At 45.4% G+C, this 12277-nt stretch overlaps 1 pseudogene; it reads left to right on the forward strand.

Annotated features, from left to right (window-relative positions):
* The first annotated feature begins 980 nt into the window (after window positions 1-980).
* Window positions 981-11128, forward strand: LOC101596826 (annotated as a pseudogene).
* Window positions 11129-12277: the final 1149 nt, after the last annotated feature.

A 12277-nucleotide genomic window follows, 5' to 3' on the forward strand; every position in this document is an offset into this window, starting at 1 on the left:
GCGCCCGCTCGGCCGCCGACCCCGAGGAGGGGCCGGCGAGCTTGACCCCGTCCCGGCCCCGGTCCCGGCGAGGCCGGCCCGGCGGGCTGGGGGACCAGCTGCAGGGCTCGGGCTCGGGCTCCGGTGAGGCTGCAGGGAGGCCGGGCCCTGTGACTGAAAAGGGCGTGCGGAGTCCCTCGGCGAGGAGACTGGCTTGTGTGGCCTCAGACCCGCACCTGTTCCGCCCCAGCCACCGGCTTTATAAAAGGAAATTGCCTACGTGCCTGACGGCCGGAGGACAGAATTAGAAGTGCGCTGCCGAACGTGTGAACGAAGCAGAACCTCCGCGGCCGTTCGAGACCTACAGGGCTGCGAGCCAGAGAGCCTCCTGAGGGCAGAAACGAATTCCAGGGCCAGCTTTGCTCGCCGGGGAAATATTTTTCCCAAGTTAGGGCACATTATAAAGCTTCCCTCTTCATGCATCTGTGATGTGGGCAAATGTAGCGTTTCCAAAGCCCGTGGGAAGGGCCGGGACGTTGAGAGAAGGATGTTTGGAAAGGGAAAGAAATTATGGGGAAGGGGAGAAGGAGCAGGAGTATGGAATAATGAATCCCATGATTAGCAGGGCAGTAGAAACTCCTGATGGGAGCCAAGCCTTATCTGGGCTCACATAAAGTGAATACGTGTCGCCGCAAGGTCCCTGCTTCAGGGACCACAGCTTCGTGGGACACATTACCCAAGTAGAGACTTAGTGATTGTGGTCCTGAGCCCAGACAGGGCTCTCAGGCCGTCCAGGTTCCCATGCTGGTCCCGCAGCTTGGAGATTGTTTGACCTTACCAATGGATGGCCATCCTTCCTCACTTTCCTTCTTTGAAAAATAAAATTAGTGAAAACAGTACTTACTTTTTTTGAACCTTTCAGAGGTCTGACCATAGTCATGCAAGGAGACGGCCACGACAATGCCCTGCGTTCAGTAGATGCTCAGAAACACGGATAAAGAATGGGTAGAGGCGAGCAGGCTGGGATTGCCCAATCCAGGGGGCACGCTCCCACGGAGCTGTGCCCACAGGTATGTCTGCCTTAGCACTGTTTGCAATAGCCAGCTACCTAGCTTCCCTGGGCTTCTGATTCCTCTCCTGGGAAACAGAACAGTGATGCTGAAGGGACAAAATAACAGCTAGCGGAGTGGCCCCAGAGCGTCCTCAGCAAACGATGGCTATGTGTTGGCAGAGAAAAGGCTCTCCCCTCAGAGACAGAGACTGTTCTAGAGATTGTTTTTCTTATCTTTCGGTTGCCCTTTACTCCGCCAAAGGGTTAATAGCTGTGTGGGAAAAGGCCGAAAGCCTGGGCTTCAGCCACATGGGACTGTATTGACATTCTACAAGAGTCTTAGACCAAGGAACAGTTAGTTGAAAGAATGTCCATCCTCTCCTTTAAGAGCCAGTTACAGGGGTTTTCCTCTGTTTAATTGCAATTTTTAGTGTACAAAAGAAGGGTTTTATTGTGACATTTTCATACTTATGCATCATTGTACCTTGTTCATATTCACCACCTTAATTTCCCCACACTAGTTCCCTTCCTCTCCACAAATAATCCCCTTCTGCTTTCATACCATGCATATATGTACACATAAATTCAGCATTTGCCTATGAAAGAAGGCAAGCAATATGCTGTGTGCCCCCATTTAGAACTCGTCTTCATTCTGACGCTCTCCCAATGAGCAGTTTCAGCGTCTTTCAGAATTCTGTCTTCCTCCTCACAGTCCCCCTTCTACGGTCCTGTCCTTTTACCAGTTGTGTTTTTGTTTGTTAATGGCTAAACTGTCTCATGAAAACAATCTTAGTCTCTAAACAGGATGCTCTTGGGGGTGGGGCGAGAGTGCAGCCAGTGCCTTCAGAAAGAAGCAGAGAGAACTTTGGGTGAGCAAACCTCACCCAGGAGTCCGTCTTTTTCCCTTGTGCTCTCTTGTTTCATTTATGTCTCTGGCACCCATAAACAAAAATGTCTAAGGGATTTTCAACTCAGTCGAGCTGAAAAATCCAAGATTTAAACCTGATTTCCAGCTGCTCCTTTAAAACGTGTTGCACGAGATGTTATTCAGTCCAACTCGCCCCAGGGAGGGGTAAGCACGCACCGCTGGATGGTGGGACGTGCAGAACATCAGGGGAACAGAACTAGGCAGAGCTAAACATGTGCTGTGACTAATAAAGACCGGCCTGGGGTGTGGCTATCATGAAAGAAATCACCACCCCATGGGCCTCGGTACCTGACAGTCTGGGAAAACAGAATCTGACTCCCCGGGAGTATTTATCCAGCCACGGGGAATGTGGCTTCAGTTATCACATTCATGCTTTTTCAAGCTGCTAGGCCCCCAATGTGTTTATTACGGAACAGGTGCTGGGGCAGAGTCTAACTAAGCAATCCCTGAGGACACCCCATGTATAGGAAGCCAGCAGCCTGTGCCATCGTGGGCAGAGACCATTCTCTGACCCTCCACCCTGGCCTGGGGAGAAAGATCCAGACATTTCCTCTGGCATCACAGCCAACACTCCTCCCTGTCTTTCCAACAGAGTTTGCCTGGCCATGTACAGAGATTCCTAGCACAAAACACTGTGATTGGCTTGAGTAACATTTCCAGTATTTTTCAGGGCAGTGCTGACCCATTCATCACATGCAATTTGTTGTAGTTTTCAAAGTAGAGAGCAAGCTTTATTGGTGGTGGTGGGGGATTATAATTTTTGTTTGCTTTTTGGCTAGTATAAAAATAATATGTGTAGGGTGCAAAGAGAAAATAGACATTTATGAAGAAGGGAATAGCCTCATCTTGTACAGAGCTGACTAGCATCCCCTCTAAAATTCACGTCTGCCCAGATCCTGTGAATGGAAACAGAGCCGTTACAGATGTAATCGAGCTAAGATGTGGTCCTAGACTAGGATGAGCCCTAAATGCACTGTGATTGCTGCCTTATAAGAAAAGGAGACTCTGAGTGCAGACACAGCAGAATGCCATGTGATGTCAGAGACAACGCAGACCACTACAGCCACAAAGCCAGTAACACCAAGATTTATTACAAACCAGTACGGATGGGAAGGGGCCAGCAAAGACCCTTCCCTACAACATTCAGGGACAGCATGGCCCTGCCAATACCTTGATTTCAGACTTTTCCAGAATTGTGAGGCAATACATTTCTTACAGCCTTCTGTACAACACCTGCTCCATGACAACAGTTTTTATTGTTCTAAGTTACTTAGCTTGTGATACCTTATTACAAACAGTCCCAGAAAACCAATGCAGCCTTTATATCCACTACCCACAGCTAAACACTGTTAACATGTTAATATATGTCCTTCACTTCTTTCCACAGCCAAACACATCTTATGAAATGAATGTCCAGTTCCCCTTTCTCTGGGAAAATTTCAGCCACAGTTCTTTAATTGACCCCAGGCATCTACTGCTTTTCCACATTAAGTAGCTGAGGTAATACTGAGGAATATCACCGATTCCTCCCATTATATCTACAAACTCAGAGCACAGGGATTTTATGTAAATTTTGGAGAGGAGGGACTATAGTTTTTAATTTTTTAATTTTTATATTTTATTTATTTATACATGGGGGGGCAGATGGCAGGTATGTATACATAACGTAGGGAGAATGAGAGAGAGACAATGAATATAGGTGCACCAGAGCCTCTTGCCACTGCAAGCAAACTCCAGACACATGTTCTACTTTGTGTATCTGGCTTTATGTGGGTACTGGGGAATTGAACCCAGGCCATCATGCTTTATAAGCAAGCACCTTTACCCACTGAGCAATCTCTCTGGCCCAGAGCTCAGGGTTTTGTTGTTTGTTTGTTTTTCGGTTGTCTTTGTTGTTGTTGTTGTTGTTGTTTTTCAAGGTAGGGTCTCACTTTAGTCCAGACTGACCTGGAATTCCCTATGTAGTCTCGCCGTGGCCTCAAACTCATAGCAATCCTCCTACCACTGCCTCCGAAGTGCTGGCATTGAAGGCGTGCGCCACCATGCCCGGCAGAGCCCAGGTTTTTGAAAGATCCTGCAGCTACTTCCAACGAGTCATTCTTGGAAGAACCCTCCCAGGTGGACAGAGTGGCAGAGGCAGCCTCTTTGGCCCTGCAGCCAGGACAGAAGAACCTCAGCTAGGACTACCTCAGCCATGAAGCCTCCCTCCCTAAGCATCCCCAGCTCAAAGGAAGAATGTTGACTATAGACTACACATTTAAAAAATATATTTATGTATTTTTATCTTATTCCACCCAATTGTCCTCTCTTATCCCCTCTCCCTCCCATCAACATCCCTCCCCCCAGATTTCCCACCTTACTTTCATGCCTTTTGTGTTTTGAGAGAGAGATGAACAGACAAAGAGAGAATGGGCCTCTTGTCATTGCAAACAAGCTCCAAATGCACACACCACTTTGTGCATCTGGCTTTACATGGGTAGTGGGGAGTCAAACTCAGGTTGGCAGACTTTGCAAACAAGTACCTTAAACCACTGAGCCATCTCCCCAGCCAGCCTTTTTTTTTTTTTTTTATCCTATTGAGTCAAATTAGGGCTGCTTGCATGATCATGAGTGGAATGCCCAAGGAATGGGCAACTTATCAGTGGCTACACCACTGGTGAGTCTCACTCCCCTCTTCCAACAACCGTTAGCTGCCATTAGGTTGTCTGGAAGGTGTGGGGTCTTGTGGATCTTTCCTTTGTCAAGGGTGAAGTATGACAGGCTCAGCCTTGTGCTAGAAACCACAGCTGCTGTGACTTCCTGAGTTTCATAGCCATGCTGTATGCAGAAGACAGGATTCCCTAGCTGTCCTCCTGCTCTTACTTTTTTCTGACCTCTCTTTCATGAGGTGGCTGGGGCCTTGGAGGGAGTAGTTTAAACTGTCTCCTGACTGAGGCTGAGCACACAGTAGTCACTTATGCTTAGCAATTTTATCAGCTGGGCATCTCTCTCTCTTTCATTTTTATTAAATTTTTTAAATTTTTTATTTATTTAAGAGAGGGAAAGAGGGAAGGAGGGAGGGAAAGAGGATGAGAGAGAGAGAGAGAGAGAGAGAGAGAGAGAGAGAGAGAGAATGGTGCACCAAGGCTTTCCAGCTGCTGTAAATGAACTCCAGATGCATGCACCACCTTTGCATCTGGTTTATGTGTCCTGGGGAATCAAACCTGGGTCCTTTGGCTTTGCAGGCAAGTGCCTTAAACACTAAGCCATCACTCCAGCCCTCTCTTTCTCTCTCTCTCTCTCTTTCTTTCTTTCTTTTCTTTTTTTTTTTCAAGGTAAGGTCTCGCTCTGGCCCACGCTGACCTGGAATTCACTATGTAGTCTCAGGGTAGCCTTGAACTCATGGCAATCCTCCTACCTCTGCCTCCCGAGTGCTGGGATTAAAGGCATGTGCCACCATGCCCGGCTTCCTCTCTTTCTTTGTTAATGTGTGTGATGTGTGTTATTACCTTGAGCTAGATAGAGTCTCTCGCTGAAGCTGGAACTTGCCATGCTTTTGGCTAGATTGGCAAAACAGTGAGGCCTACTGATCTTTCTGTCTCTGCCAGCTTCAGTGCTAGGGCTACAGGTGTGCACAACCATGCCTGGCTTTTAACATGGGTGCTAGAGATCGAACTCTAGTCTTCATGCTTGTTCCGTGAGCATTCTGACCTGCTGAGCCATGTCCCCAGCCCTGGAGAGATCGCTGGCACCTCAGCTGTACTGTTATATACTAACCAAGTACTCAGTCACTCATGTTAGAAAGCTTGGCAGAGGTTTGGGCTCTTCCTCTCTTTCTCCCCTTTTCCATCCATCTTTCCCAAACAAAATAATGTCAAGTTCTAAAAATTCTTCTTTGTAACATTTCACAGACTTATCCTCCTTCCATGGTGACCCTAGCTTGAGTTCCAGGTCAAGGTCAAGTGTCCCATCATGTGACCTATGGTATTGTGGGATGATAACAGCTACCTCTTTGGTGTAGCTTCCCAAACTACAACCTCAGTTTAATCATAAAAAAAGTATCAAGCAGGTCTAACTTGAGGGGTATTCTCCAATATGCCCATCTAGCCCTTCATCAAAAGTAAGTGAAGTCTGTGCCAGGTATGGTGGTGCACGCCTTTAAGCCCAGTGCTCAGGAGGCTGAGGTAACAGGATTGCTGTGAGTTCAAAGCAGGTCTAAGATTACATAGTGAATTCCAGGTCAGCCTGGGCTACAGTGAGACCTAGCCTCGAGAAAACATAAAATAAAAATAAAAACAAGTGAAGTCTGAGAAACTGTTATAGCCTAAAGCAGACCTGGTGACTAGATGTAATGTGGAAACGTAGATGCTCCTGGTATCAGAAAAACATTGAGGAAATCTGAAGAAAGACTTCACCAATTATGCATCCGTGTTACATGTTTGTTGACTATGACAAATGTACCATACTAATGTAGGATGTTAGTAACGGTAGAAACTGCATGCAGGGTACAGGGACCTCTGCACTATTTTGGCAATTTTTCTGCAAATCAAAAGCTATGCTTGAGGGCTGGAGAGATATCTTAGTGGTTAAGGAACTTGCCTGCTAAGGACCCAAGTTTGATTCCCCAGAAGCCACGTAAGCCAATTGCACATAGTGGTGCATTCATTTGGAGCTCGTTTGCAGTGGCTGGAAGCCCTGGTGCACTCATTCTCTCCTTCTCTTCCTCTGTCTCTAATAAATAAATAAAATAAAATATTACAATCTATGCTAGAAATTAAATTTATTCTTTAAAACTATGTGCTAAAACAAGGAGCTCATTGTGAATGAGGACAAGGATGGAATAATTAGGCCTATCTGTAGGTGACCCAACCCCCCTGACCTAATCGATCAAAATATTATTAATTCCACACACTTTAGCCTCCTAGCCACCAGCAGACAAATAACAGAAGAGGACAAGTTACATTTTCTTCCTTTTTCTGGGTTTCAGAGATATAAAAACAAACCCATAGCACAGAGAGTAATCGTGTATGTGCGTGCATGCGTGTGTGCACTGGTGTGTAGTTGTAGTGCTGAAGACTGAAGCCAGGGTCTTGCATATCCTAAGCAAGTGCTCTACCACTGAGCTCTTTCCCAGCCCTGACATTCTGACATATTGTCTTATCACGGTAGTGTGGTCCTGACCTTTCCCTGCCACTTGACCATTACCTGCTCAGCACAAGCCCCATCTGGTCTACAGCAGTGCTTCTCAGATTCTGCTGTGTGTCAAAATCACCTGGTAGGCTGATTAAACAAAAACTGCTGAGTCTCAACCCAGAGTCTGTGATTCACAAGGCTTGGAGCAGAGCCTGAGAATTTTCATATTGAACTAGTTCCCCAGTGCTGCTGCTGTGGAACCTCGGAACACAACTTGAGAAGCACTGGTCTAGAATCGTCTTCTATACCCTTTCTTTCTGCCTTCCTCTGTACATATAGAGTGCTCTCTGAAATGTCATCAGTATTTATTGGGTCCATGTTACGTATCAGCCATACAAACAATATTGGGCTATAGCGATGAGCATGAAGAAATAAGGCTTTTATTTGCATGAAACTTAGATTTTAGTAGTCAGAACATAGTAGCCAAGTACATTATATAATATAGTAGGCTCTAAGGGAAGGAAGAGGATGACAAGTAATGAGCAATTAAGAGGAGGAGGTATAATAAAATTTCTAGCCCCATATTTACCCCACTCTCCATTTTTACACTAGCTTGAATTTCTTAGGCATGTTGGTTGGGTGAAATTGACCCCACCTGTCTTAGTTCATGTTCAGGTTGCTTTAACAAAATACCTGAGACTGTGTAATCTATAAGCAACAGGAACCCACTGCTTACAGTTCCTGAGTATTATGAGGGCTTCAGAGTTGGTACCTTCTTGCTGCATCCTCACATGACAGAAGGGTCAAAGAAGCTCTCTTGAGCCTCTTTTATAAGGTTCACAAGGCTGGAATCGTCATGGCACAATCACTTCCAAAAAGCCATGCCTCTAAATACTGTTAGACTACATTTTGGCAGGACACAAACACTCAGACTATGTTACACTCCAAAGCTCTGAAAGTAAATCCTGTCATAGCAATCTTTCTAGCTCCCTTGGTGGAGTGGATGCTGTGTGCTTTTAGAAGCTCAAATGGCCAGGAGTAGTGGTGTGTGCCTTATAATTACAGCACTATGGAGGTAGAGATGGGAGATGGACAAGTTCAAGATCAGCTTGGGGTAATGACACCTTGTTTCAGAAAACAAAACAAAACAAAAACAAAAGTCTCAGATACTGTTCCTTTTTTCTTTTTAAAAAAATATTTTATTTGGGCTGGAGAGATGGCTTAGCAGTTAAGTGCTTGCCTGTGAAGCCCAAGGACCCCGGTTCATGGCTCGATTCCCCAGGACCACATGCACATGGGGGCACACGTGTCTGGAACTCGTTTGCAGTGGCTAGAGGCCCTGGTGCGCCCATTCTCTCTTTCTCTATCTACCTCTTTCTCTCTGTCTGTCACTCTCAAATAAATAAATAAAATTTGTTTATTATTTTATTATTTATTTATTATTATTTATTTATTAGCTAGAGAAAGAGGCAGATAGAAAGAAAGAATGGTGCACCAGGGTCTCTAGCCACTGCAAATGAACTCCAGACACATGTGCCACTGGGTACATCTGGCTTTATGTGGTTACTGGGGGACTGAACCTGGGTCGTCAGGTTTTGCAGGCAAGTTAGCAGCTAAGCCATCTCTCCAGTCCTCAGATACTCTTTTTGTTTGTTTTGTTTTTCAAGGTAGGGTCTCCCTCTAGCCCAGGCTGACCTGGAATTCACTATGTAGTCTCAGTGATTCTCCTACCTCTGCCTCCCAAGTGCTAGGATTGAGGGCATGCGCCACCATGCCCAGCTCACATTCTCTTTATTGAATATATCCCCAGCTGCTATGAGGATTGACAGCTGGGCCTCCCTCCTGCTCCTTTTCTCCAATGAATTAATTGCTCCCACTGACAGGATCCACCTCCTTAAAAGCGGCCCTGGACACATGACTAATATATGACACAAAGACCACATTATGTCCAAGAGGGACAACTCTGCCTGGTGCCTCATGCTCCCTAAGAGAGTTGGATGTTGAATGTCCATCAGTGAGTCATGTGTTAAGGACTTGGTGCTCTGAGTGGTTCTGGAAGTTAGTGGAACCTAATAGATTTTCAGGTTACTGGGACTGTGTCTCAAGAGGGACAATGGACCTGTGGCCACCTTCTCTTTCTCTTTTGCCCCTGACTCATGATGTAAGCAATAGGTCTTTACCATGACAATCTTCTTTCAAAACAATGGGGCCAATTAACCATGGACGAGAACCCCCAACCTCCAACCTCCAAAACTAGTGAGTCAAAGGAAACGTGTTCTTTCTCTCATCTTTTAAACTGTGTTTATTTTTTTGAGACAGAGTCTCACTATGTTGCCTAGGTTTGCTTAAACCTGCTAGCTCAAGTGATTCTTCTGCCTCAGGCGCTGAAGTAGCCAGGATTTACAGGTATTTGCCACCATGCCTAGCTAATCCTTTCTTTCATTGTGAATTATCTCAGGTATTTTGTTATAGTGATGGAAAGCTGACCAACACACTCCTTCTATGGATCAGAGCAATGCTACAAATGACCTGAGATTTTGTAACTGCTCTGTGTCTTGGCTCATCAGGTATCCACAACAAAATGTTATAAACAGGGTAGTTTACAAACAACCTGAATGTCTCACAGTTCTGGAAGCTGAAAGTTGAAGATCATGGCACCAGCACTGTCAGTGTTGATGAGGAATCACTTCCTTATTCACAGAAACCTTGCATGCAGTAAGGAATCTCTCTGGCAGGTGTCATTGGAGGGGTGACATTTGAAGCACTGGACAGCGTCAGCTGTGTAAAGAGGCATAAAATGGGAAGGAGACAGAATAACTGGGCCTTGGAGGGGAAGAGTTCAGTAAGCTGAAGCAGCAGATGTTGGTCAGCACGGAGGGAAGGAGACCAGGCTGAGGAGGAAAACAGTGACATTGCGGGAGGCTCATGTGAAACAGGAAACTCATACTCCAAGAAGAGCTTTCTCTTAATGTGGAAAAACTAAAAATCCTACATTTAGACAGTTTAGGTCAAATCTAATTTAAAGTTTAAAGTGTATCATAGTTCATTTCCCCCCCACAGAATGTAATTTTCCCTTAAGCAGCTACCCATTGCAGTTCTCATCATATTGGAAGACTTTCATTATATCATCATACAGATATATTATGATCTACTTAACATTACTGATTACTGGCAGTTTTTTTTTTTAAACTAATACTACAGAGAATAACCTGCACATACATCTTTATTATTACACAGTTATTTCAGTATACCTGGAACTTGATACACATAGATTTTCTGAGTCAAGGGCAGCACTGCATACATTGGTGGCCTTGGACACTCCTTCTAGCCCCAGCTGCCCCTCACCTCTACCTCAACCAACAATGTCCAGAACAAAACCAAAGAGCATGGACATGAGGTGGTCCAATTATCAGTAGACCATTGGATTTGGAAATTCCCAGCACTCAGCCCTCTCCAGGAAGTTTGTAGAGGTTACGACCAAAACCACAGTGAGGCTCAAGTGGACTTCCATGAACATGGCAAACAGCCAATCCAAGGGAAACTTGAAATTCCTGCCAAGAGACAGCAGCTGAGGAGCTGGAGGAGGTGCTGGAGAGTGGCAACTCCAACACCTTCATTCTGGGATTTTCAACTCTCAGATTCCCAAATAAGCCTTCAGCATGATAAAGGGTGGGCACAAAGACATTGTGAGGATGGAGAGCAGCATGAAGGAGCACCAGGACATGCCCATGAACACCACCACACTGGTGGACAATGGTGGGGGGAGAGAAGTTGGATCACAGAATTAAATTCATGCACACAGTTCACCATGTAGAGAAAACATGAAATGAAACTAGAAGAGCCAGGAAATATTAGGCCCGGGCCAAGAAGAAATGGATAATATACTGTAGCGGTTGTGTGGCTAGGCATCTTAGGTGTTGATTATTGGACTGCTAATTGAGCTGTGATAAGAATGGTCTAAGGGGTTGCTGCCCTGAAATCACTCCATCGCCCTCCAGCTCTCCATGGCCACACTTGTTTTCCAGTGGGAAGAGAGTAAAGATGGTCTTCCTCAGTGAGGGGACCAATTCCTGTGTTTTCTTTTGTTTAAATATTTTTTTTTCATTTTATTTATTTATTTGAGAGTGACAGAGAGAGAGAGAAAGAGAGAGAGAGAGAGAGAGAGAGGCAGATAGACAGAGAGAGACAGAGAATGGGCATGGGCTTCCAGCTACTGCAAACGAACTCCAGACACGTGTGCCCCCTTGTGCATGGAACAGAGCTTTGAACTGGGGTCCTTAGGTTTCACAGATAAGCGCTTAATGGCTAAGCCTTCTCCAGCCCAATTCCTGTGTTTTCTTATAACCATCTTTGGGCCCAACTGAGCAGTCAGTCTGGCCTTGGAAGAATCTAATGTAATGTGACTCTGAGTTCTCAAAGCCACCTGCTCTAGCAACTGATGGGCCTTCCCTCCTGGACTGTCTGAACCAACCCAGCAAGTTCTTCTCTTTGGGATGTTGAATCATGCTATGTGCCTCGGACATTCCACGTGAAACCTACTCAAGGCACTGTATTCTTTTTTCATGAGTATGCCTCTCCCAGCAATTGCAATGCATATTTTAGAGGAGTATTTTGAACAGAGAAGAGGGATTCTTCTACATTTGGTATCTGTAGGGCTTGGATCAGCCTCTTCTACCTGGCCAGAAGCCAGTCCTCACAGTCTGTCACCCATTGTCCTGAAAACATGAGGAACCAATAGATGCCATTTCAGTCTGAAAAACTGTCTGGGTTGATAGTAAACCTTACATGACATTCTTAGTAAGTTCATCTTTCTCTTTGCTGAATTCACTTGTGTTTATTCAAAGAGGGGCCCGGATGACAGTCATCTGAGGTTACCATTTTAAAAGGCCCAGGGTATGGAAAGCTTGTTCCCAAGCTTAATTCCTGGAAACTGGCTGTTCACTGGCAGAGAGTGATTCTTTCTGAAGCCATTGTCTTGAGACCAAAAATAGCCAGGGATTCAAATTGAACCAGGGACAAGAGCTGGAATCTGGGGCTCTAGATTTGTCTCATGAGACTCTGAGTGTCCCATCATCAAGCATCCCAGGTATATTTTTACAACTTTGTGAAATGTGTGCACATTTGCATGTCTGTCTCCGTGGAAGCAGGAAACTAGAAATGGAAGATATGATCTCAAAAAAATTTAGGTAGGGGACATATTCGTACTT

The sequence above is a fragment of the Jaculus jaculus genome, chromosome 7 (genome assembly GCF_020740685.1).
Source record: "Jaculus jaculus isolate mJacJac1 chromosome 7, mJacJac1.mat.Y.cur, whole genome shotgun sequence".
Taxonomy (NCBI): domain Eukaryota; kingdom Metazoa; phylum Chordata; class Mammalia; order Rodentia; family Dipodidae; genus Jaculus; species Jaculus jaculus.